Here is a 24,507-nt window from a genome sequence, read left to right as displayed (position 1 = left end):
CTCACAGGCACTTCACACATATACACTCACACACATTCAGACACACACACACATTCACACACATACACCCACACATTTACAGTCACACATACACCCACACACTCACATTCACACACATATGCCCACACACTCACATTCACACACATTCACACACACTCATACACGTTCACACACATACACACACACCTACACATTTACAGTCACACATACACTCACACACTCACATTCACACATACACACACATTCACACACATACACCCACACAGATTCAACACACGCATATGCATTCACACACACCCCCACACATTTACAGTCACATATTCACACACTCACATTCACACATACACACACTCACATTCACACACATACATCCACACAGATTCACACACATATACTCACAACACTCACATTCACACACACATATACTCACATTCACACACACACATCAAACACATATACCTGTGCTCACACACATGCACTTAACCCCCACACACCACCCGTACATACACAGATACTTTGCGTGTGTAGCTTACGTGTACTTTTTATTAATTATGTTTAGTTACAAATCTCAGAACCCATTTTGTGAGGAGAAAAATACACATTCTCGTATCGCCCTTGCCATAAGTGTTGCCTTATACTGTAACTGGGTCTTGAGAGTTGAGGGAATTCTTCATACACCCTAATTGATGTGCTGAAGCTCTGCTCTGGTTTGAGAATGTGCTCTGAATAAATTGATGAACTTTGCTTTCTTCACAAAAGACACTTGATTGGAGGTTGCCGTCTAATTATTCTGAAAATACCATGGGCTACAAACTTTAGATGACGCTTTTCTGCCCAGATGACTAAGGTTTTTCAACCCTGTCATATCTCCCAGAATAGAAGGAAGAATTTTCTCTTATTTAAAGAACTATAGCCAATAAAAATAAGTTGATTAATTTAATATAATCCATATTTAAATTGAGCTGGATGATAATTCTTAGTGTTGCAGTGTAACAGTGTAACTGAAGGGCGTAGATCGTTGTTTAGAAGAGAATTTTATATTACACAGATAAAATAATTTACTGGTGATTTTAAACAGTCATAAAAGGAGATATGAAAAGTGTTTTTTATTGCTTTTTTAAAAACCACACATTCATGCAATGTGTATGTATGTGTGCACATGTGTAAAATTCTGGTAGAATAAAACACATATATAAAAATGTCTTTAACAAAATGATAATCCCACCCTATGGAGATCTCTTGTGCAGCATGGTGCCTATAGTTAATAATAATGTATTGTACACTTGAAATTTACTGAGAGCAGATCTTAAGTATTCTCATCTCTCTTTCTGTCTCTCTCTCTCTGTCTCACACACACACACACGGAAACTCTGTAAGGTGATAGGTTAATTAGCTTAATTGCAGTAATCATTTCAAAATGTATCAAACCATCACATTGCACACCTTAAATATACACAACTTTTGTCAATTATATGTCAATAAAGCTTGAGAAAATGATAATCATACCCCAGGTGACTTTTTTTTTTAACATCACCATTTGCATATGGGATTAGTCCAAGTACATAAATTTATTTGATTTGAGTCTTACTTTCACCAAATTAGCTTGATTTAGTGTGAAAACTGACCAATTTTACTGGTAGTTTGGAAGCTGGTAAAAATTACAGCTTTTAGTTTGAGTGTGTGAAAGAAACTTTTGTTTTTCAATATGCCAAATATATTTATTTTTAACTCAGGAAAAAAACATTTTTCTTAAGCTTAAGCATGATGTATACTTAAGCAGAATTTGATAACCTACTTGGATTCCAACAATGGTTTTAAACCTGAGATTGGTCTCCCCTCATTCTTAGTCAAAAGTGTCTATGACGTATAATATCTTTATTTTTTAATTGCATTTTCCTGGTTGCAAGAAGAACAGGAGAAACCAGGAGGTGATCTGCATGCCTCACCAGCCTGCAGTCCCAATTAGGATAAGTGATTGCTCTTGCCTGGTCCTGAGTTCCAGCTGGCATGACTGAAGGGCGTTGCTGACTCCATCTTAGGCTTAAGGCACATTGGAGTTTGTGCTTGATGGTTGAAAATGTGCTTTTAACATCAAGTAACATTTTCATTTTCAAAAATAAAAATTGTCCTCTTTCCTAGCTGCTCAATTTGCTTTGTAAAGCTAGGGAAACATAAATGGGCATCATGACCTGAGCTTTACAATGTTAGGAACATTTTAACATTATTTGTGGCTTGTCTAGGAGACTTTCTTTTAAAGAGAAAAGAATGCGACTGATTAATGAACAAAAATAGCTTATGCTTCACACAGGTGACTGTTCTAGAATGTTGTGTTTCTTTCTAAACCCATGCCTGGGGGAGATGGTTCCAAGATAGTCATGAAAATGGAGAACTGGATTCTATACCCCTATATTTCTACAGTCTTCTAGATATTTCTAGAACCTCTTGTTAAGCCTCCATAATATCCTCAATTCTGTTTCCTGATGCTTTTCACTACACACATTGCCCAGGTCTGCTCATCTGCCTTGGAGCTCACTGGGTGACAGAGGGGATTAGAGAAATTGATGTTTTTGAATGCTGGTTGTGCCAAAATAAGGTCAAATGTGTTTTTAGTGCAGTAGTAAAGCTCTACATCTTTTGAGCTGGGTGATTTTGGACAAGTTACTTAACCTCTCTGTACCTGGTTTCCACATTATTAAAATGAAAGGACAATGATAGCTTCTTCATAGAGCCGTCGTGGAATTTAAACAAGATAATACAAATGCTTAGAGCAATGCCTCTGCAAAGCAGAAGTTAGTACGATGAGCTTTTTTCTGTTTGTTTCACTCTTATAGTGCCAAGAAAGATTTTCTGAAGTGGCAACAATTAGCATGAGCCCTGACTCTGGGATCCTCATTTACTGTCCATGGTGCAATGTACTGATACCCAAATCTTGTATGCAATCAAACACAAGGCAGACAGATGCCAGCGAGGTGCTAGGGGACGGGGAGCCAGCCTGCTCTGCAACCCTCCCACACCTTCATCTCTTCCAAGTCAACACTTGCTAAAGGCATCATCACAACGTCAAGGTTTTTGCACTCACTTATATGAGCCAGGACTCTCAAAGCTGCCTATTTAGAAAGGAGACATACTGAGATATAAAAAGCTTCAGAACATAAAATGTTAACTGCAGGCAAATGCCAAATGCTTGTATTCATAAGAGAATCACATAAAAACAAAAATATGAAAGCTCAGCTTCTGACCATCTTTCCAGGTCTTGGGAACGCACACTGGTGTTATTAGCCAACAACACATTTTTCTGCTAAAGTGACCAACCAACACACCTCTGGGACTGAAAAGCATGCAGTCTATTGGGTTCTGCAATTCAAGTCATTTTATTAATTCAGATTATGAATACTAATCAGCTTTTCAAAAAATGTTGTTTTTCCAAGCAGAGTTTTAAAAAGTGTTAAATCTGGGCTATTATGAGGATGGCGATGAAGCACTCCTTAAAAATCTTTACTTATGCAAAACTATTGACAAAACTGTAAAAGAAAAATTAAACAGAGGATGAGGCTTATGAGGCAGGGGACATAGGGCAGCCAAGCAGGCTGCAGATGGACACAATACCAGCAAGCAAAGAAGAGCCAGCTCACGTACTTAACATACTTGGAGCCAGAAAATTGCTGCTGCACCCAGGGCCAGGACCTGGGACCCAGCTTGCTCTCCATTTGGCATTCCTTGGTTTCAGACCTGTGATCTTAAAGCAGTAGCAAAGATTACCATAATTGCTGCTTATCCACTGAGATGAGTTTCCTTGTAACAAATGAGATATTATTTAAATTTATTTTAGCTGTTTTGTGGAAATTGCTTTATAACTCCAAGGTGTCATTATTGGTTCATATAGCAACACAATTGCTGTGTGTATTCTCTGTAAAGAAACTGTGAAGGAAATGGGTATGTGTGTCATGGGCCATTAATAATAAATGAGGCAAAAGCAATTTGCTTTGCACATTTGCACATAACCATTTATATGCCCTTGCAGCAGGTGTGTGTGTGTGTGTGTGTGTGTGTCCTCTTGTAATTGTGCTTTTATACCAGAGATTTCTGCATGTGGCTCCTTTCAAACCTGATCCCCAGTACCTGCTCCAGCATAATGATGCGGTGGTTTTGGGCAAAACATTTCTTTTCCTCCAGGCCTCAGTTTTCTTATTTGTAAATTCAGAACTAGCTAGATCCTGAGTCCCTTTTGCACCCCTAAGCTTGTGTCATGCAGGCTGTCCTGCCTGCCCACTCAGCTGTGTGAATGCCGGGACTCATTTCCACAGTCACCAGAGGAGGGCCTGCCTACAAGCACAAGGATTTCTTTATCCACATCATAGCTTTAACACATTTTCTCTTAGCCACAGCTTCCTATCCCAAATGGAAATTTCTGTACAAAATTTAAGAAATGATTCCATAACTGAGGTTTTAATAAAACCTCAGGAGAAGTGAAGGTGACTAGAGTCTAGATAATGGGACACAATGATTCGAAGCCATAAATGGCAGTTTTCAGGCAGGACTTTACAGAATTGGATTTGATAATTAACTGGATTGGATTCAGTTAGAGGCTTTGTACCTCAGGTAGGTACCTTATTTTTAAAGTGGGTTCATCTCAGTCCAAGAAGTCTGGGACTCCACTTTCTGAGATGGTAGCTAGTATCATGTATAAAAATTATGGGCCTGGAATGTGTACATTTTTAGAAAAATGGGTTAACCTCACTTAAAAAAAAAGAAAAAAGAAAAAAAAAAAAAGCTTAGAATTAAGATGGCCACAATGGGGAAGTTTTAATTTGGATAAATTTATTTGTTTGTGAGGCATATTAGAAAAGGGGGGGATCAAAAACCCCACAAACAGTGGGACATATTCTTACATAGTCATATTCATGGGTATGCAGAGGCCTCTAAAAGACTAAATGAATCAAAATTTGCCTCCTTAAAAGATTCTTTGCAAGAAACAAATGAAAAGCTTAAGCCACAGACTAAAGACATGATAAAACTACTCTAACTGAACTAATCTCAACTGTTCCTTCACTTTATCCATCTCTACCTACATACTTGGAGTCCACTAACCTTTTATTTAAATTACTTTTTTTCACCCTGAAGATGATGGAAAAAAGGGAATTTAGGCAGATGCCTTCTGATCAGTCAGGCCTGTCTGCAGTAACTACTTTCACTGCATGGTCTAAAACAGCTTAGAGCCATTGTGAAGGACTTTCCTGACCCAAGGAAAATCCTCAAAAATTTACTGAGGAATTTAGAACCCTCCTAGGAGCTTACTATCTAGGACTTCCTGACATTTACCAATTTGTTCACATGATACTGGGGTTGGTGAAACTTGGAGATGGATGGCAGCAGGAGAATGGGATAGACCTGAAGAGGATATTAAACACCCCTCCAAAAGTTCCTCAGGGGAAGGATCAAAAGCAGCTAGAAAAATTGCTGAAAACCTCTTAAATTCAATTTCTAACATTTTTCCACAAAAAAATTGATTGGTCCATCATCCAATCTTGTGAACAAAAAAAGGATGAACTAGTTTCAGATTACAGAACTTGCTTAGGATCATTGTTTGTGAAACATTCTGGGCTCAAAGTACAGCAAGGAGTATTTCCTGTAGGGACTGAAATGGCATTAAGTGCCCTGTTTATAAATGGACTTGGTCCTGAACTTAGCTGTTTAATTAAAAAACATAAGCTGGGATGAGAAGCTACAGATATGACTGCATTGGTGGCCTTGGCTGAACATTTTGAGAGGACTCAACAGCAAGAAAGAACTCAAAAGGCTAACATGCTTATGACCCTTCAATTATGACATAGCAGTTACGAAGGGACCAAAGGGACCTTCTCATTTTCATTTTAAATCACAACCAAGAGGTCCTAGAACAAGAGTTCTTTATCCCAAGATGTCTGCCTTTATTGCAAACAGTCAGACACTGGAAAAGGGATGTCCACTTTTATATCAGTCCACAAATAAGCCTCCCTATAGGCCAAACTGTTTAACCACAGAGGAAGCCCAAGGTACCTTAGTCCTTCTGATAATAATCAACACTGACAAGGCTCTGAGGGATTCTCCAGTAAATTGCTCCCTGTAATACCTCTGAATGAACATGTAGAAACAGGTTAAAATAAATGGGGAGTCATGTACAGTCCTAGTGGATACCGGAGCTACTCTATCTACCATAAACCCCACTTTAGTAGGCCAACAAATCCCACAGAGTAGAAAGATCATTTCTGTGGTGGGGGTTTCAAATCAAGCTCAAAAGGTTCTCGTATCTGAACCCATCCAATTAACTTAGAGGTTCTTTTCAGAAAAACACACTTTTACTATGTGATACTGCTCCAGCGAACTTGTTAGGGTGATGTTTACTTTCAAAGCTAAAAGGGCACACAAAATTTTTTCTCAGAGAGAGAGCTAATCTTAGCATTTCTTGATTCTCCTGAACCAGAATTGTTATGCTGTCTACAGGCAGAAGTTAATAAGATAAAAACTCAGGCCTGTAATACCCCGATGCTTATGAGCCTCTTCCCCAACTAATAAAGAAAGAATTAAAAGTATGGAACCAATAAAAGTCCAAATAGATTATTCTAATCCTTTGCCTAAATTATTCCAGTATCTACTAAAACCTGAAGCAATTCAAGGGCTCTCACCAATTGTAGAAGATTTAATTAAACAAGGACTCAATCTCATGCACTAGCCCTTGTACCACTCCAATCTTACCAGTTAAAAAACCAAATAAGTGAGGTTGGAGGTTTGTTCAAGATGTACAGGCAACTAACAGAATTGTAATACCAAGATTTCCTGTAGTCTCAAATCCTAATACTTTATTATCTAATGTACCCACTTATTCCAAGTGGTTCACAGTAATAGATCTCTGCTCAGCCTTCTTTAGCATTCCAGTTCATAAAGGGAGTCAATACCGGTTTGCCTTTACTTGGGAAAATCAGCGGTATACCTGGACTGTAATGCCACAGGAGTTTATGGAAGCCTCTTCATATTTTTCTCAGGCATTGCATCAGGACTTAATAACACACCAGTTTCCTCAAAATTCTACTCTCATTCAGTAAGTAGAGGACTTATTGTTATGCTCTCCCACTGAGTGCTCTGAAATCGATTCAGTTTACCTTTTACAGCAACTCAAATATAAAGGTCACAAGGCTTCAACAGAAAACTTAAAGTTTCAGAGGAAAAGTCTACTATTAGGGACATGACTTGACTGCTGAAGGGATTTTCCTCTTACCTGAGAGGATAAAAACTATCCGAAGTTTTTCTTGACTTGCAGCCAAAAGACAATTAAGAGGCTTTCTAGGACTTGCAGGATATTGCAGATCCTGGGTTCTGCAATATCACCATTGTGTGAACTCACTGAAAATGCTGTAGCAGAGCCTTTACCTTGGGAAGACAGTCACGAGCAGGCTCTCAGTTAAATAAAGTTGGCCTTAGAACAGTCCCAGCTTTAGGACTTCCAAATTACACTAAACCTTTCCACTTGTTTGTTCATGAGCAACACAATCAGGCATTCGGAGTCCTTACTCAAGAACATGGTGATACACATAGGCCCATTGCATACTATAGCCTGCAGTTAGACCCAGTCACTAAGCCACGTCCTAGTTGTTTAAAAGCAGTAGCAGCAGCGGCCACGCTGGTAGAATCTTCATCAGATTTGGTTTTAGGAAATACACTTAATTTGCAAGTCCCACAAGCTGTGGAAAGTCTATTAAATTCCAACCAAACCCAGCATTTTTCAGTAAGTAGACTAACATCTTATGAATTACTTAACCTTTCTCCTTCTAATCTAGATCTAAAATGCTGTAATCTACTTAACCCTGCTGCTCTGTTACCTCTGCCTGATGATGGTCAAGACCACAGCTGTGTAAGTGCAGTGTCAGAAATAGTGGCCCCTCATATTGATTTACAGGATACTCCACTGGATAATCCTAAATTGATACTTTTTGTGGATGGGCCCTGTGCTAAAAACTCAGAAGGAAAATATCAGGCAGAATATGCTGTTACCACCCAAAATTAGTTAATAGAGAAGGGAACTCTTCCTCAACTTAAGCAGCCCAACCTGTGGAACTTTTTGCCCTCACCCAAGCTTGTCATATAGCTAAGGACAAATCAGTAAATATTTATACAGGTAGCAAACATGCTTTGAGAGTAGTACATTATTTTGGCATGATATGAAAACTACCAGGGTTTCTCACCTCTAGTGGAACCCCCATCAAAAATGGACTCCAAGTAGATGAACTCCTTCTGCTATCCTGTTACCATTGCAGATTGCTGTTATTACAATGGAAACTCATACTTGTAGAACTAAACCTAAATATCAGGGAAATGCTTTAGTAGATTTTTATGCTAAATCAGCTACTCACATTGTTAAGATATGCAATCTGAATGAACTCCAGAAGATTAATCCAAGCCAACTTCTTTATGATGACTTATTTCAGAAACAGTGCAATGCACCTGATTTGGAAAAAAAAAAATTGGCATCTAAAAGAATGTAAGTTTAATGTGAAGCACAGACTCACAGAGGGCTCAGAAAGCTGCCTGGTCCTCCCTGAGTCTTTGAAGCTTCCGTTGTTGAAAGCTCTGTACTCCAAAACTCATTGTGGAACAGATAAAATGGTCCAAATTATGAAAAAATACTGATTATGAGTCTGACAAGTCAAACATTGGTTATAAACCATTTTAGCAATTTTGGACTCATAATCCTGGAAAAACAATAAAAACTTCAGGTGGTATATGCCTACCACCTGATAGACCAGTTGAGCATTTACAGATGGGCTTCATTCAGTTGTCACCTTCAATGGGGTATCAGTGTGGTCTCGTAATAGTTTGCATGTTTTCTGGTTGGATAGAGGCCTTCCCAAGTAAGAAAGCTAATGCTGTGACAGTAACTAAGAAATTATTAGAAAATGTTTTTCCTGAGTGGGCGTGGTGGTTCACGCCTGTAGTCTCAGCACTTTGGGAGGCCAAGCCAGCTGGATCACCTGAGGTCGGGAGTTCAAGACCAGCCTGACCAACATGGTGAAACCCCGTCTCTACTAAAAATACAAAAAAAAAAATTAGCTTAGCCTGGTGGCAGGCATCTGTAATCCCAGCTACTCAGGAGGCTGAGGCAGGAGAATCGCTTGAGCCCAGGAGGCGGAGGTTGCAGTGAGCTGAGATCAAGCCATTGCACTCCAGCCTGGGCAACAGAGCGAGACTCTGTCTAAAAAAAATGAAAATGCTTTTCCTTTACGGGGGTTCCCTGTAAAAATTTCCAGCGATGGAGGAACTTACTTTATTGGGCAAGTTATAAAGCAGTTAAATAAGGTGTTACCAACACAGTGGCACTACCATTTTCCCTACCACAAGGCAGTCTTCTGGAAAGGTTGAAAGAACAAATGGTGTATTAGAACCTATTGGCAAAGTTAACTGAATCAATTGGGTTGCCTTGGCCAAAGGTACTACCTTTGGCTTTAATGGCAATTAGATTCACTTTCATTGGAAAATATAAGTTGACCGCTTATGAAATAGTCACTGGAAGGCCTATGTCCCTAAATAATACCTCATGCTTCTCCTACTCTCTTGTACTCTGATATGACTAAATATTGCAAGGCTTTAATGTATTATGCCAAAGTATATTTCCACCAGGTAAAGTAAGCTTTTCGAGATCCACTAACTGAGGATAATCAAACATTCCATGATCTGGAACCTGGAGACTGAGTCTTCTAAAACTGACATCAGAGGAAAACTGCTCTTGAACCTCACTCACAGGTCGATGTCTCACAACTCAAAAGGGCTCCTTCAAACTCCTGGAACGTATACCTGTTGGAGACTTTAAGGTAAAGCTGACCAGGGAAATCTCTCCCTAGAAGCAGACAGCATCCTAGTTGTGGACAGCTTTCCCAAGATCATGGATCAAGACTTGGCTACCATCATGAAAGCCTTATGTATTTTTCTGTTTTCCTCATTTTTTGTTGCCCTAATCCTTTCCTAGAGGAAAACCCATGGCTTTAGCTTGAGCGTATGCTGTAGAACAAAACCAGAGTAACTGTTGGGTTTGTGGGCTAATTCCAAAAAAAATCAAGAAACTCTTTCACTGATGCCAATCCCTCTTTGTGTTCCCAATGAGAGTCACCCTGAAACTCCAAAGCAAGAATGAAAAGCTATTTTTTTTTTTTTTGAGACAGAGTATTGCTCTGTCACCCAGGCTGGAATGCAATGGCACAATCTTGGCTGACTGCAACCTCTGCCTCCCAGGCTCAAGCAATTCTTGTGCCTCAGCCTTCCAAGTAGCTGTGACTATGGGCATGCACCACCATGCCAGGTAATTTTCGTATTTATTGTAGACAGGGTTTTGCCATGTTGGCCAGGCTGGTCTCAAACTCCTGACCTCAATCAATCAGCCTGCCTTAGCCTCCCAAAGTGCTGGGATTATAGGTGTGAGCCACCACACCCGGCCTGAAAGCTATTCTTGATATTCTAAATATCACTACTACTTGCCTTCTTACACTCACTAAAAACAACACTCTAACTTTTCCAACTGACAACTCATTCATTACCAAATATAAAAAGCCAATTCAAGTGATTCCTGCAAAAGGTATATTGTGCTTCCAGGCATCATGCACTCAAGATTTTGGAACTACTTATGTTGGTACAAGTAATTGCTTGTATAATGTAACTGGATTAAATTCAGTATGACCTTTTTTACTAGATGTGTTTGTACACCCTTACAACATGCTATAAAGAGGCCACAAAAAAGTAAATTTCTCACTCGACATTGTTCAGGAGCTATGCAGATTTATGGATGAACAAACCTGACTGACCCCTGCTTAAATGCAACTAGTGACCCTCTTCTCAGTCCCTGAGGGTCTCTATTTGGTCTGTGGAGAACATGCATATTCCATTCTGCCTCATTGTTGGTTTGGATCTTGTTATTTGGCCTGGATTGCTCCTGCCTTTTGAATAGCTTCCCCTGAAAATTCTCATGATAGCTCTTACAATTGGAGGCCCAGCCGATCCATAGCTGAAATTAGCACTAGCCTTGAAATAGACAAAGATAAGCTAGTTTCCACTGAGGAAAGATCCCAGTGGGATTCCTGGGGGCTCACTCTTGGTGGTAGTGAGGTACCATTTGTATGGAATTTAAAGCTAATTCATAAATTGGGAAAAACATTGGATTTTGTAGCCAACCAGACCTCCCAGGGTTTCAGGCAGGTAGAAGCTACTCTTCAGAAGGTAGATGACAACATACATATTCAACAAAAACACTTAATGAAACATCATGCAGCCTTAGATCTTCTTTTTGCTCAAGGTGGAGGTCTGCGTTTGGTGATAAACAAAACTGAATGTTGTATCTACTTCTCCCCTTATTTTGTTACTACAGAAAGCTTAATTTAAAAGGTGGATGATACTGCTGTTTCCTTAGACACTGCCACCAAATAGATTAAAGAAACCTCTCAAGAGAAAGGAACTCATGATGTATTTACAGGAGCAACTAACAGTTGGTTTGTAGGCATCCTAAGGGGTGGGTGGCAAGCTTGGGTTTTCCAAGGGTCTCTAATCTTCATATTTCTCCTATTAGGTTTCCCAGTCGTAATAACTTGGAAACCTACTAGAATGAAAATGAATACCTCTTTAAATCAGGCTACCTTACAGTGAACTATCACACTCCAAATGAGGACTGTGGCCAATTAGACCCTAATACTATGGAACTGCCTATATTGTCTGAACTTGGTTACTTTGGTTCGGTTCATTTCATAAGAACTATTATTAAAGAGTATGCCTTGGCATTTTGATATTATCCTCTTGATAGTCATAATCGTAGTCCCCCTGGTACACTGTATCCTCTCAATTCTTAGGTGTTTTGTGGCCAGGCTCAGTGGCTCACGCCTGTAATCCTTGCGTGATTTGGGAAGCCAAGGTGGGCGGATCACCTGAGGTCAGGAGTTCGAGACCAGCCTGGCCAACATGGTGAAACTCCGTCTCTACTAAAAATGCAAACATTTGCCAGGCATGGTGGTGGGCACTTGTAATCCTAGCTACTCAGGGGACTGAGGCAGGATAATTGCTTGAACCCAGGAGACGGAGGTTGCAGTGAGCTGAGATCACACCACTGCACTCCAGCCCGGGTGACAGAGTGAGACTCCGTCTCAAAATAATAATAATAATAATAATAATAACTAAAGTTTTATATGCAGTCATCCATTGAGAGTTGAATGGGCTCACCCCAACTGGATCAGCAAGTACATAAAGAATCATTCGGCTGGTATAAAGTGTGACTTGTGAATTCCACATTGATACCAAGGAAGACCTGTGAAGCACCATACTAAAACTAAAGAAGACCTGTGAATTCCACACTGAGACCAAATAAGTCTTTATGATGGTGACAGAGAGTGGCATCAATGCCTAAAGTTTTGGCCAATCTCTCTAAATTGAGAGGGTGACCAAAAGGAAGGAAGTGTTAAAGTGAACTAAATATGGCCTGAGAAGGACTCCGTACTTCTATATTTGAGTCCTTGTGGATGAACCGTAACCTAATTGGACTGGTAGATAAGACTGAAAACCTAACTTAGGAGAATGCATCTGTAACAATTGCTGAATCTTGGCCAATCCCAGCGGCCACACTTCAACCAATTATGTACTGCTGAGTGTTCAGACTGTGTTCAAATAAGGCAAACGCCAACCTGTTTGCAAAAGTCAGCTGTTTCTGTACCTCACTTCTGATTTCTGTATGTCATTTTCCCTTTTTATCTATAAATTTGTTCTAACCACGGGGTATCGCTGGAGTCTCTCTGAATCTGTTGTGATTCTGGAGGCTTCCTGATTCATGAACTGTTTTTTTTTTTTTTTTTTTTTTTTTTTTGCTCAATTAAACTCTGTTAAATTTGATTTGCCTAAAGTTTTCTTTTAACAGATCCTATACTACCTTTAGTCCTTCTCTTGGTTAATTGATTATCGTTAAAAAGTTGATTAAGCCTCTGAACTTAAACTTAAGATAGGTCTGACAATGTCTCCTGATTCCATTCAAGAGGAGGAAAGATTCCAAAGATTCTCATCTTTTCTCCCCATTACACCTGCAATTTAGTTAATTACATGATTGTCTTAGTTTATTCAGTGTTGTTATAAAGGACTACCTGAGACTGGGTAATTTATAAAGTAAAGATGTTTTATTTGTCTTATGCTTCTGCATGCTGTACAAGAAGCATGGTGCCAGCATCTGCTTGGCTTCTGGTGACAGCCACAGGCTATTTCCATACTCACGGTGGCAGGTAAAGGGAGCCAGCCAGTGTGCAGCTCACATGGGGAGAGAGGAAGCAAGAGAGAAAGAAGGGAGGTGTCAGGCTCTTTTGAACCACTAGCTCTCACTGGAATGAGTGGAGTAAGAACTCGCTGGCCCACAGGGAGGGCATTAGTCTGTTCATGAGTAATCTGTCCCCATGGCCCAAACCCTTCTTATTAGGCCTCGCCTCCAAAACTGAGGACCAAATTTCAACATGAGGTTTTGAGGGGACAACATCCAAACTATAGCAATAATGCATTTTTTTTTGTAATTTGTATTATTTTATAACATTTACATGTCGTTTTGCAACCGTAGTTCCCGTACATTTTAGCTTGAGTTCTATTGCCCAATGTTCTTACAGATTTCCTGTTGGCCTCTTGGTTTTCTGAAGCTCTTTTTTGTTCCCATCCCATCTCAAGAAGGATTTGTGTTAGCTAGTATTTGGCTTTTTCTTTGTGTAAAACTTTGGTTAGTGTCATTTTATTTTTGTGAATTAAAGATAGGTAGTCTAGGGTAACATTCTGGATCTAACTGTTATTTTCCTAAAACTTCTCTGTACTGTGTTCTCATTTCATTTCTTGAATTTTGCTGGGAGAAAGTCTGCAGCTAGTCTGCAAGCCTGAGTTCCTTCATCCCAGGTAGTTTTGACTTTGCAGGAGGGAGAAAGCTTGTATATTATTCAGATAATTCAATTGTTTCTTTACATTTAAAAGGCTATTACTACTAACAGTTCATGTTCCAGGTTAATTATTCTGTGTCTACCTTGGCTGTGACATATTGTACCCTTTAAATATGTAGATTTAGATTGTTTCGGGCAATTTAAAATTACATCTTTAATACTTGTTATTTTCTGTTCAACTTTTCTAGGGATATTTATTATTCCTATGTTAGTATTCTATTGTGTATCTTCCAGATATATACTTTTCTCTATTTATTGGTGGACATGCATTCAGTGGTAAGAAAAATAAAACCAACGGAAAATGACTAAATATGATAAAACACATAGCTGCCCCAAAGATTTTTATAAATTCTTTTTGCAAATTGCATTCATGATTGTGTCCTCTCTCCTCTTCATTCTTTCTTCCTGCAGTAGCAGGGCCAATGGCTGCTGAACTCCTTCTTATCCTTGTAGTATAGCCCAGGGAAGATCTATCAGTGGCTGGAGAAATTAAATTTAGAAGGGGAAGGTCTCAGGTGAAGAGAGGGCTGATCTTGCAGAAGTGAACACTCTCTTCACTTTCCCATGTGTACCCCCCAGTACATCCTAATGTATCCTCAAACTCATTGTAACTGTGGAGGAAACAGAAGGGAGACCCTCTATTTTTCTCCCAGGGCCTAAGTTGTAAAAGACAATTTCGATAATACCACAAATTCAAAATATTAAGTCACACGTGGTTTTCAAATCATTGTTTGTCTGGGATGCTATATTGAAATTCTGAACGCATTATAATTTAGAAACAGCTTGATGAACACCATTTATTATAATGGTAGTACATTATGTACAATATGTTCACTATTAGGCTCATTACTCTGATACATATTAGTGAGTTGAACTGGCAGTCTCACCAACTTAGAAATGAACTTTGGTAGCACGGTTCAATCAAATGCTAGACAAGACCTGTATATCTGGATCCTCAGAAAGAGCCTAAGCATCGGTTTCAGCAACTAGTATAGGTGCTGGAGTCAAGCAACATAAAACTGGCAGTTTAGGTCCACTTTTCCATCTTTGCAAGCATATTTATGAAGGTAAGCATTTAATTTTTAGAGCTGTTTTAAAAACAAATGCTACTGAAAGGAGTGACATTAGCAAAATTGCAGACTAGGAAGCTCCAAGCTGTCATTCTTACATGGAACGTCAAAAAACAATGAGAAATGGGCTGAACTAACCTTATAAGAGCTCTGGAAAATGGCAAAAGGTCTGTAGTATCCAAGAAAACACCCAAACAAGAAAGAGCCTCATTCAAAATGATAGAAAACTTTGTGTCATTTTTATGTACGCTTTCCCCATTTCCTTTTTTAGCACAGAAATGTCTTGGTCTGGAGGAGGTAGGACCCAGTTCCCAATTCCATCGCTCAAACCAGAGAGAGCAAAGCAGACCTCACTTGCAATGTTCTAAACTGTCTGGGGCTGTGGAAAGAACTGACCTCTGCATTGTTAACTCAGATCTCAGGTGAGGAAGGCAGACAGAGCTGCTTGTGAAAGCTTCAGAAAGGCCACCAAATGCCTGGGGTGGGCGATGACAGTAGAGATATACAATAGACCATTTAAGACCTTATCAAGATACAAGTATTTCTGGTAAGTTAAGTACCTAGGGAAAATACAAATATCAGTTTTGTCATAATTTTGGTTTGTAACTCAACTTTTTATTTTCTTCAGAATTAAAAGAAGCTAGGATAAGATTTTTTGGGATATTATGATTTTCAAAAGCCATGTATACTGGAGAAAGCAAGACATAGGCCCATGTACAATGCATGTTCAGAAAAAGATGTGAGAAAACCTTGAGCTTTCAATTCAGGCTAATCCTTAGGCTCAGAGCACAACCAGTGAAGCAGTCATGGACTGCCCTAGCAAAGAGTCAGTCTGTGAAGACTTAGAGAAGTGCCTGATTTTTGTTTTTGTTTTTCAAATGTTCAATTTTTAATAAAATATCACAAGTCATATGAAGTAATAGAAAAATATGGCCTACTCAATGAAAGAAAATAAATTAACAGGAACTGTCCATGAAGAAGCATAGATATTGACCTTACTAGAAAAGACTTTAAAACAACTGCTCTTGAATATGCTCAAAGAGCTGAAAAGAGTAAAAAGAACTAAGGGAAATCAGGAAAATGAAATACAAACTAGTAGAATATTAGCAAAGAGATGTGAATTATAAAAAGAAACCAAACAGAAACTCTGAGGCTAAAAATACAATTATTTAATTAAAAATTTACTAGAGTGACTTAACAAAAGATTTGAGTAAGCATAAGAAAGAATCAGGGAGCCAGGTGCAGTGGTTGACACCTATAATCCCAGCACTTTGGGAGGCTGAGGCAGGTGGATCACTTGAGGTCAGGAGTTCAAGACCAGCCTGGGCAACATGGTGAAATCCCATCTCTACTAAAAATACAAAAAATTAGCCAGGCATCGTGTTGGGCACCTGTAATCCCAGCTACTCAGGAGGCTGAGGCAGGAGAATCGCTTGAACCTTGGAGGCAGAGGTTGCATTGAGCTGAGATTGCACCACTGCACTCCAGCCTGGGCAACAGAGACTCCAGCTTAAAAAAAAATTAAGAAAAAGAGAAAGAATCAGTAAATGTGAAGACAGGAAAATTGAAATTATTGAATCTGAGAAGCAGAAACAAACAGAAAATAGAAGAAAAGTAAACAGAGCCTAAGGGATTTGTGGTGTACCATCAAGCTGACCAATGTACACATTGGGTGAGTTTTAGAGGAGGAGAGAGAAAAATGGCAGAGAGTTATTTCAAAAAATATTAACTGTAAAGTCTCTAAATTTAATGAAATATGTGAATCTACAAACCAAAGTATCTTAATAAACTTCATGTAGAATAAATTTAATGAGACCCACGCTATGACTAATTATAATCAATCTGTCAAAAGCCACAAAGAGAGAATCTTGATAATGGCAAGAGAAAAGTTAAATGTCATGTTCAAGTGATACTCAATAGGATTATTAATAAATTTCTCAGCAGAAACCCTGTAGGCCAGAAAAAATTGGGAAGATACATTAAGTGTTGAAAGAAAAGCATCTGTCAACTGAGAATTATGTATTGAGCAAACTTGTCCTTCACAAATGAGATCATTATTAAGAAATTCCCAAATAAATCAATGGCAGCATTGATTATCACTGAATCTGTCCTGTCAGACAGTCTAAAGGGAGTTCTCAAAGTTAAAATGGAAGGACACTAGACAGTAAAGCAAAACCTTTCGAAGAGGTAAAGATCCCTAGTAAGTTAATTACCTAGGGAAATATAATAACCAGTTTTGTTGTAAATTTGGTTTGTAACTCAACTTTGTGTTTTCTTCAGAATTAAAAGACAAATGCATAAAAATAAGAATAAATATATACCAGTGTGTCCACCATGTATACATTTATAATGTATGGTAGCAATAGCATGATGAAAAAGCAACTGTAGAGGAGTAGAGTTTTGTATGTGATTGAAGTTAAGTTAGTATTAATTAGATTGTTATAAATTTAGGATATTCTATTTAATCCCATGGCAACCAAAAGAAAATATCTATGGAAAATACATTGGGAATTGCATGGACGGACAACTGGAAGCAGCTAATGTGCATCGATGTCATGAAGAGGAAAGGAAGGGGCAAGTAAATACAGCACCTTTAACTGAAACATCCAGGGACTCCCATTAGGACTAATTGAGGAAACAACTCAACCCACAGAGAAGGGAGAAAAGCAAGGCAAGGCGATGGCCCACCCAGGAGTGACATGGAGCCAAGGGAAGCTCCCTCACCCAGAGAAGTGGTGAGTGAATGTGCAACCCCAGGGTCCCACACTTGTTCCATAGATCTTTGCAACCCTTGGGTCAGGAGATCTCCTTGTGAACCTACTCCACCCGTACTATCAGTTTGATACACAGAGCTATGTGGAATCTCACAGAGCAGTTGCTCAGGCATGCACAGAGACCCAGGAGCTTTAGATACTCTGGCATTTCAGGCATCTCAGCAAAAGTAGCTGCAACTCTGGAAAAGTGGGAGGTTAGACCCCCATAATACTCCTGAGAAAGTGGCTGAATCCAGGAGACTGAGCAGTGATGGTCTGTGGGCCCCACTTCCACGATACCTCACAGGATAAAACCTAGTGGCTTGGAATTTCAGCCAGCAACCGATAGCAGCATTGTGCCTCCTTGGGATGGAGCTCCTGTGGGGAGGGGTGGAAGGGGTGCCACTTCTGCTGTTTGGCCACTTGGCTATTATATCCTTCAGGCTTTGGAGAGTCCAAGCTGACCAGGGGCAAAAGGGATCCTGCAGCACAGCACAGCTGCTCCTCTAAGACATGGCCAGACTGCTTCTTTAGGTGGGTCTCCAACGGTATTCCTCCTCACTGGGCAGGAACTCCCAAATGGGGCCTCCAGCCACTCCCACCAGTGTTCTCTGGCCAACAGAGATTTGAAAACTCCCTGGCACAGAGCTTTCAGAGGGAGGGGCAGGTCAACATCTTGGCTGTTAGGGTGACTTAGCCATCCAGCCTTCAGGCTTTGGAGAGCCCAAACCAACCAGGGGTGGAAGTGATATCCTAGCACAGCACAGCTGCCCTGTGAAAACATGTCCAGACTGCTTTTATAAGTGGGTTCCTGATCCCGTTCTTCATCACCAGCCATTGCTCAGTTCAGTCAGCCCAGGATGCAGGGTCCGTGCTGTGGGTCCAAGCCAGGGGTTCCCTGTGTGGTGATGAGCAGTGGGGGGTGTGTTGGACCCATGGGAGACAGACTGACCTCCTCTCCTTGGGCTTACTGTAGCTTGTTGGAGGTGTGGATAAGGCACTTAGGGTCTTTTCACCAGGTGGAGCCTTCCAATCAGGGTCTCTGGCTACTCCCACCAGTGTTCTTCAGCTGACAGAGGATTCAGACCTCCCTGGGATGGAGCTCCCAGAGGAAGGGGGAGGCTGCAATCTTTGCTGTTTGGGTGACTTAGGCATTCCAGCCTTTGGGCTTTGGACTACTGGAAGCATTACCCCAGCACAGCACAGCTGCCCTATAAAAACATGGCCAGGCTGCTTTTATAAGCAGGTCGCTAATCCCGTTCCTCATCACCAGCACTCACTGAATACAGTCAGCCCAGGATGCAGGGTCTGTGCTGTGGGCCCAAGCCAGGAGTTGCCTGTCTGGTGATGAGCAGTGGGGTGTGTGTGAGACCCTTGGGAAACAGACTAGTGTCTTCTCCCTGGGTCAACTGCACCTTGTTGGAGGTGTGAATAAGGCACTTAGGGTCTTTCCCTCCACATTCCCTCCCCATACATAATATAATATGTTATAGCAGCTTCCCCTGAGCCCACAACTTTCACATCACTTTGCTAACATGTGTCTGCATGGGCGGGTTTTGCTTTACTTGCCCCATCAGCATGCAGGAGTGCACCGTGCCCCACAAACCCCACCGACCACCATTGCGGATGGAGCCTTGGTGGGCACAGAACCAGCAAGACCTGTCTCTGCCAGCACCCAGCTCTTGTGCTCATGCTGTGCAGAAAACAAGGAACCCTCCCAGGCCCTGAGTAATTAATCTTGCTTGTGGAACACAGAGAAGGCACCCAGACCTGCACTAGCCAGCACCCCACCCCAAATCAACACCACCTCCAGTGCAACAGCACAGTCTCCTCCAGCAGGGGCCCCCTGTTCTCCCTGCAACTGTCTTGCCTCTGTCACTGTGGTGATGACTGCATGGTGGCAAGCACTCCTGCATCTGTGAGCACTCGGCTGCAGCTGCCACACTTTGGTCTCCTCAGTACAGTAGGTCTAAACCTCAAGGAGCAAGAGAACAAAGTTAGGCCCCAATACAAAGTCCCTGGAGTTAGAACATGTAGTCCAGAAGTTAGGAGCTGAACACTGTCTCCTTAAAATCCTCCAGAAATGAAGCCAGTTGCCTGAATCTACCTTATACCACAATCTAACCCTCAAGGTCACCAAATAGGAGAAAAGTCAAAAAAAAAAAAAAAACAAAAAAAAAAAAAACAAAAAAAAAAAAACGATTCAAAGGTCAACAGCCTCAAAGATTGAAGGTAGATAAGCACACAAAAATGAGAAAGAATATGTGCAATAACACTGAAAACTCAAAAAGCCAGAGCACCTTCTTTCCTCCAAATGACTGCATCACCTCTCCAGCAAGGTTTTCAAACTGGGCTGAGGCCGAGATGGCTGAAATGACAGAAGTAGAATTCAGACTATGGATAGAAAAAGAGTTCACTGAACTACAAGAGTATATTATAACCTAATTCAAGGACACTAAAAATTATGATGAAATATTGCAGGATCTGACAGACAAAATAGCCAGTATAAAGAAGAACATAACTGACCTGATAGAGCTGAAAAGCACACTATAAGAATTTCATAATGTAATCACAAGTATTAATAGCAGAATAGACCAAGTGGAGAAAAGAGTCTCAGGCTTGGAGACTGCCTTTCTGAAATAAGACAGGCGACAAGAATAGAAAAGAAAAGAACGAAAAGGAATAAATAAAACCTCCAAGAATTATGGGATTATGTAAAGAGACCAAATCTACAACTGACTGGTGTACCTGAAAGAGATGGGGAGAATAGAACTAACTTGGAAAACATATTTCAGGATATCAACCATGAAAATTTCCCCAACTTAGCTAGAGAGGCCGATATTCAAATTAAGGAAATGCAGAGAACCCCAGTAAGATACTTTATAATAAGATCGTCCTCAAGACACATAATCATCAGATTCTCCAAGGCTGAAATAAAAGAAAAAATAAAAGCAGCTAGTGAGAAAGGTCAGGTTACTTACAAAGGGAAGCCCGTCAGACTAACAGCAGACCTTTCAACCCTACAAACCAGAAGAGATTGGGGGGTCAATATTCAACGTTCTAAAAGAAATGAAATTCCAACCCAGAATTGCATATCCAGTCGAACTAAGCTTCATAAATGAAGGAGAAATGAGATCCTTTTCAGACAAGCACATGCTAAAGGAATTTGTTACCACCAGACCTGCCTTAAAAGAGCTTCCAAAGGAAGCACTAAATACGGAAAGGAAAGACCATTAACAGCCACTACAAAAACACACTGAAGTACACAGACCAGCGACACTATAAAGCAACCACATAAATAGGTCTGAGAAATAACCAACCAGTTAACATCATAACAGGATCAAATCCACATATATCAATACTGACCTTAAATATAAATGGGCTATGCCTCCACTAAAAGGCACAGGGTGGCAAGCTGGATAAAGAAACAAGACACATTTGTATGCTGTCTTCAAAAGACCTGTCTCACGTGCAATGACACATATAGGCTCAAAATAAATGGATGGAGAGAAATCTACCAAACAAATGGAAAACAGAGAAAGCAAAGGTTGCATTCCCAGTTTCTGACAAAACACACCTTAAACCAACAAAGATCAAAAAAGACAAAAAAAGGGCATTACATAATGGTAAAGGGTTCAATTCAATAAGAAAATCTAACTACCCTAAATGTATATGTATTCAGGAGCACCCAGATTCATAAAGCAGGTTCTCGGAAACCTTCAAAGAGAGTTAGACTCCCACACAGTAATAGTTGGAGACTTTAACACCCCACTGACAATATTAGACAGATCATCAAGATGGAAAATTAGCAAAGATATTTAGGACCCGAACTAAGCACTGGATCCACATGGACCTAACAGATATATACAGAATTCTTTCTGCAAAAACAACAGAATATACATTCTTCTCATCACCACATGGCACATACTCTAAAATTGATCACATAATCAGAAGTGAAACACTCCTCGGTAAATGCAAAATAACAGAAATAATAACAAACAGTCTCTCAGTCCACAGCACAATCAAATTAGAATCAAGACTAAGAAATTCACTGAAAAGTATAAAATTACATGGAAATTGAATAGCCTGCTCCTGAATGACTTTTTGGTAAATAATGAAATTAAGGCAGAAATCAAGAAGTTATTTGCAACTAATGAGAACAAAGATACAATGTACCAGAAGCTCTGGGACACAGCTAAGGCAGTGTTAAGAGGGAAATTTATAGCACTAAATGCCCACATTAAAATGTTAGAAAGATCTCAAGTTAACACCCTAACATCACAACTAAAAGAACTATAGAACCAAGAGCAAACAAGGCTCAAAGCTGTCAGAAGACAAGAAATAACCAAAGTCAGAGCTGAAGTGAAGGAAATAGAGACATGAAAAAACATTCAAAAAATCAACAATTCCAGGAGCCATTTTTTTTGAAACAAATTACTAAAAGAGACAGACCACTAGCTAGACTAATAGAGAAGAAAATAGAGAAGATTCAAATAAACACAACCAGAAATGACAAGAGGTATATTACCAGTGACCCCACAGAAATACAAACAACTATCAGGTAATACTATAAACACCTTTATGTACATAAACTAGAAAATATAGAAGAAATGGATAAGTTCCTGGACAAATACACCCTCCCAAGACTGAACCAGGAAGGAACTGAATCACTGAACAGACCAATAATGAGCTCTGAAATTGAGGCAGTAGTAAATAGCCTACCAACCAAAAAAAGCACAGAACCAGATGATTCACAACTGAATTCTACCAGATGTACAAAGAAGAATTGGTATCATTCCTACTGAAACTATTCTACAATATTGAGGAGGTGGGACTTTCTATAACTCATTTTATGAGGCCAGCATCATCCTCATACTAAAACCGGGCAGAGATACAACAACAACAACAAAAGAAAAGTTCAGGCCAATATCCATGATGAACATTGATGCAGAAATTCTTAACAAAACACTGGCAAATCAAATTCAACAGCACATCAAAAAGCTTATCCACCACAGTCGAATAGGCTTTATCTCTGGGATGCAAGTTTGGTTCAACATACACAAATCAATAAATGTAATTTATCACATAAACAGAACTAAAGACAAAACCCACATGATTATCTCAATAGATGTTGAGAAGGTTGTTGATAAATTCAACATCCAATCATGTTAAAAACTCTCAATAAACTAGGTTTTGAAGAAACATACCTCAAAATAATACGAGTCATCTATTACAAACCCACAGCCAACATCATACAGAATAGGCAAAAGCTGGAACAATTTCCCTTAAAAACCGGCATGAGACAAGGATGCCCTCTCTCATCACTCCTGTTCAACATAGTGTTGGAAGTTCTGGCCAGGGCAATCAGGCAAGAGAAATAAATAAAGGGAATCCAAACAAAAAGTTAAGAAGTCAAACTATCCCTGTTTGCAGATGACATAATCCTATATCTAGAAAATCCTATTGTTTCAGCCCAAAAAGCTTCTTAAGCTGATAGACAACTTCAGCAAAGTCTCAGGATACAAAATCAATGTGCAAAACTTCCTAGCATTCCTATACAACAACAACAGTCAAGCCAAGAGCCAAATTAGGAATGAACTCACATTCACAATTGTCACAAAAAGAATAAAATATCTAGAAATACAGCTAACAAGGGAGGGGAAAGATCCCTACAATAAGAACTACAAACCACTTCTCAAAGAAATCAGAGATGATGTAAATTGGAAAACATTCCATGATCATGGACAGGGAGAATCAATATCATTAAAATGGCCATACTTCCCAAAGCAATTTATGGATTCAATGCTATGCCTATTAAACTACTGTTGACATTCTTCACAGAACTAGAAAAAAACTATTTTAAAATTCACATAGAACCAAAAGAAGGCCAAATAGCCAGGACAATCCTAAGCAAAAAGAACAAAGCTGGAGGCATCATGTTACTGGATTTCAAACTATACTACAGGACTACAGTATCCAAAACAGCATGATACTGGTACAGAAACAAACACATAGACCACCGGAACAGCATAGAGAACAAAGAAATCTGACCACAAAGCTATAACTATCTGATCTTTGACAAACCTGACCAAAACAAGCAATAGGGAAACGATTCCCTGTTTAATAAATGATGCTGAGATAACTAGCTAGCCATATGTAGAAGATTAAAATTAGACCACTTCCTTATGCCTTATACATAAATTAACTCAAGATAGATTAAAGACTTAAATGCAAAATCCAAAACTATAGAAACCCTGAAAAACAACCAAGGCAATACCATTCAGGACACAGGCACAAAGATTTCATAATGAAGACGCCAAAAGCAATTTCAACAAAAGCAAAAATTGACAACTGGGATCTAATTAAACCAGAGAGCTTCTGCACAGAAAAGGAAACTATCAACAGAGAGTAAACAGGCAACCTACAGAATGGGAGAAAATTTTTGCAAGCTATGCATCCAACAAATGTCTAATATCCAGCACCTATAAAGAACTTACACAAATTTACAAAAAAATTAACAACTCCATTAAAAAGTAGGCAAAGGACATGAATAGACACTTCTCAAAAGAAGATGTACATGTGGCCAATAAATATATGAAAGAAGCTCAATATCACTGAGCATTATAGAAATGCAAATCAAAACCACAATGAGATAACATCTCAGTGAGTCAGAATGAGTCAGAATGGCTATTATTAAAAAGACAAAAAATAACAGATGCTGGACAG

General features: G+C 39.6%; 2 protein-coding genes across 3 annotated transcripts in view; one reads left to right on the top strand and one right to left on the bottom strand.

Annotated features, from left to right (window-relative positions):
- LOC126937670 (40S ribosomal protein S20-like) overlaps positions 1-24,507 on the bottom strand; it is a 1,038,442-nt gene that overhangs the window by 571,945 nt on the left and 441,990 nt on the right. The gene's annotated exons all lie outside the window — the stretch shown is intronic.
- Positions 7,443-24,507, top strand: part of DIRAS2 (DIRAS family GTPase 2) — a 68,541-nt gene continuing 51,476 nt past the window's right edge. Inside the window, exon 1 of the mRNA XM_050761293.1 lies at positions 7,443-9,839. The gene's annotated coding sequence lies outside the window, so the exon portion shown is untranslated. The remainder of the gene's footprint in view (positions 9,840-24,507) is intronic.

Source organism: Macaca thibetana, chromosome 15, assembly GCF_024542745.1.
Source record: "Macaca thibetana thibetana isolate TM-01 chromosome 15, ASM2454274v1, whole genome shotgun sequence".
Lineage (NCBI taxonomy): Eukaryota > Metazoa > Chordata > Mammalia > Primates > Cercopithecidae > Macaca > Macaca thibetana.
Note: the sequence above shows the minus strand (reverse complement) of the source record. Positions and strands in the feature narration are given on the sequence as shown.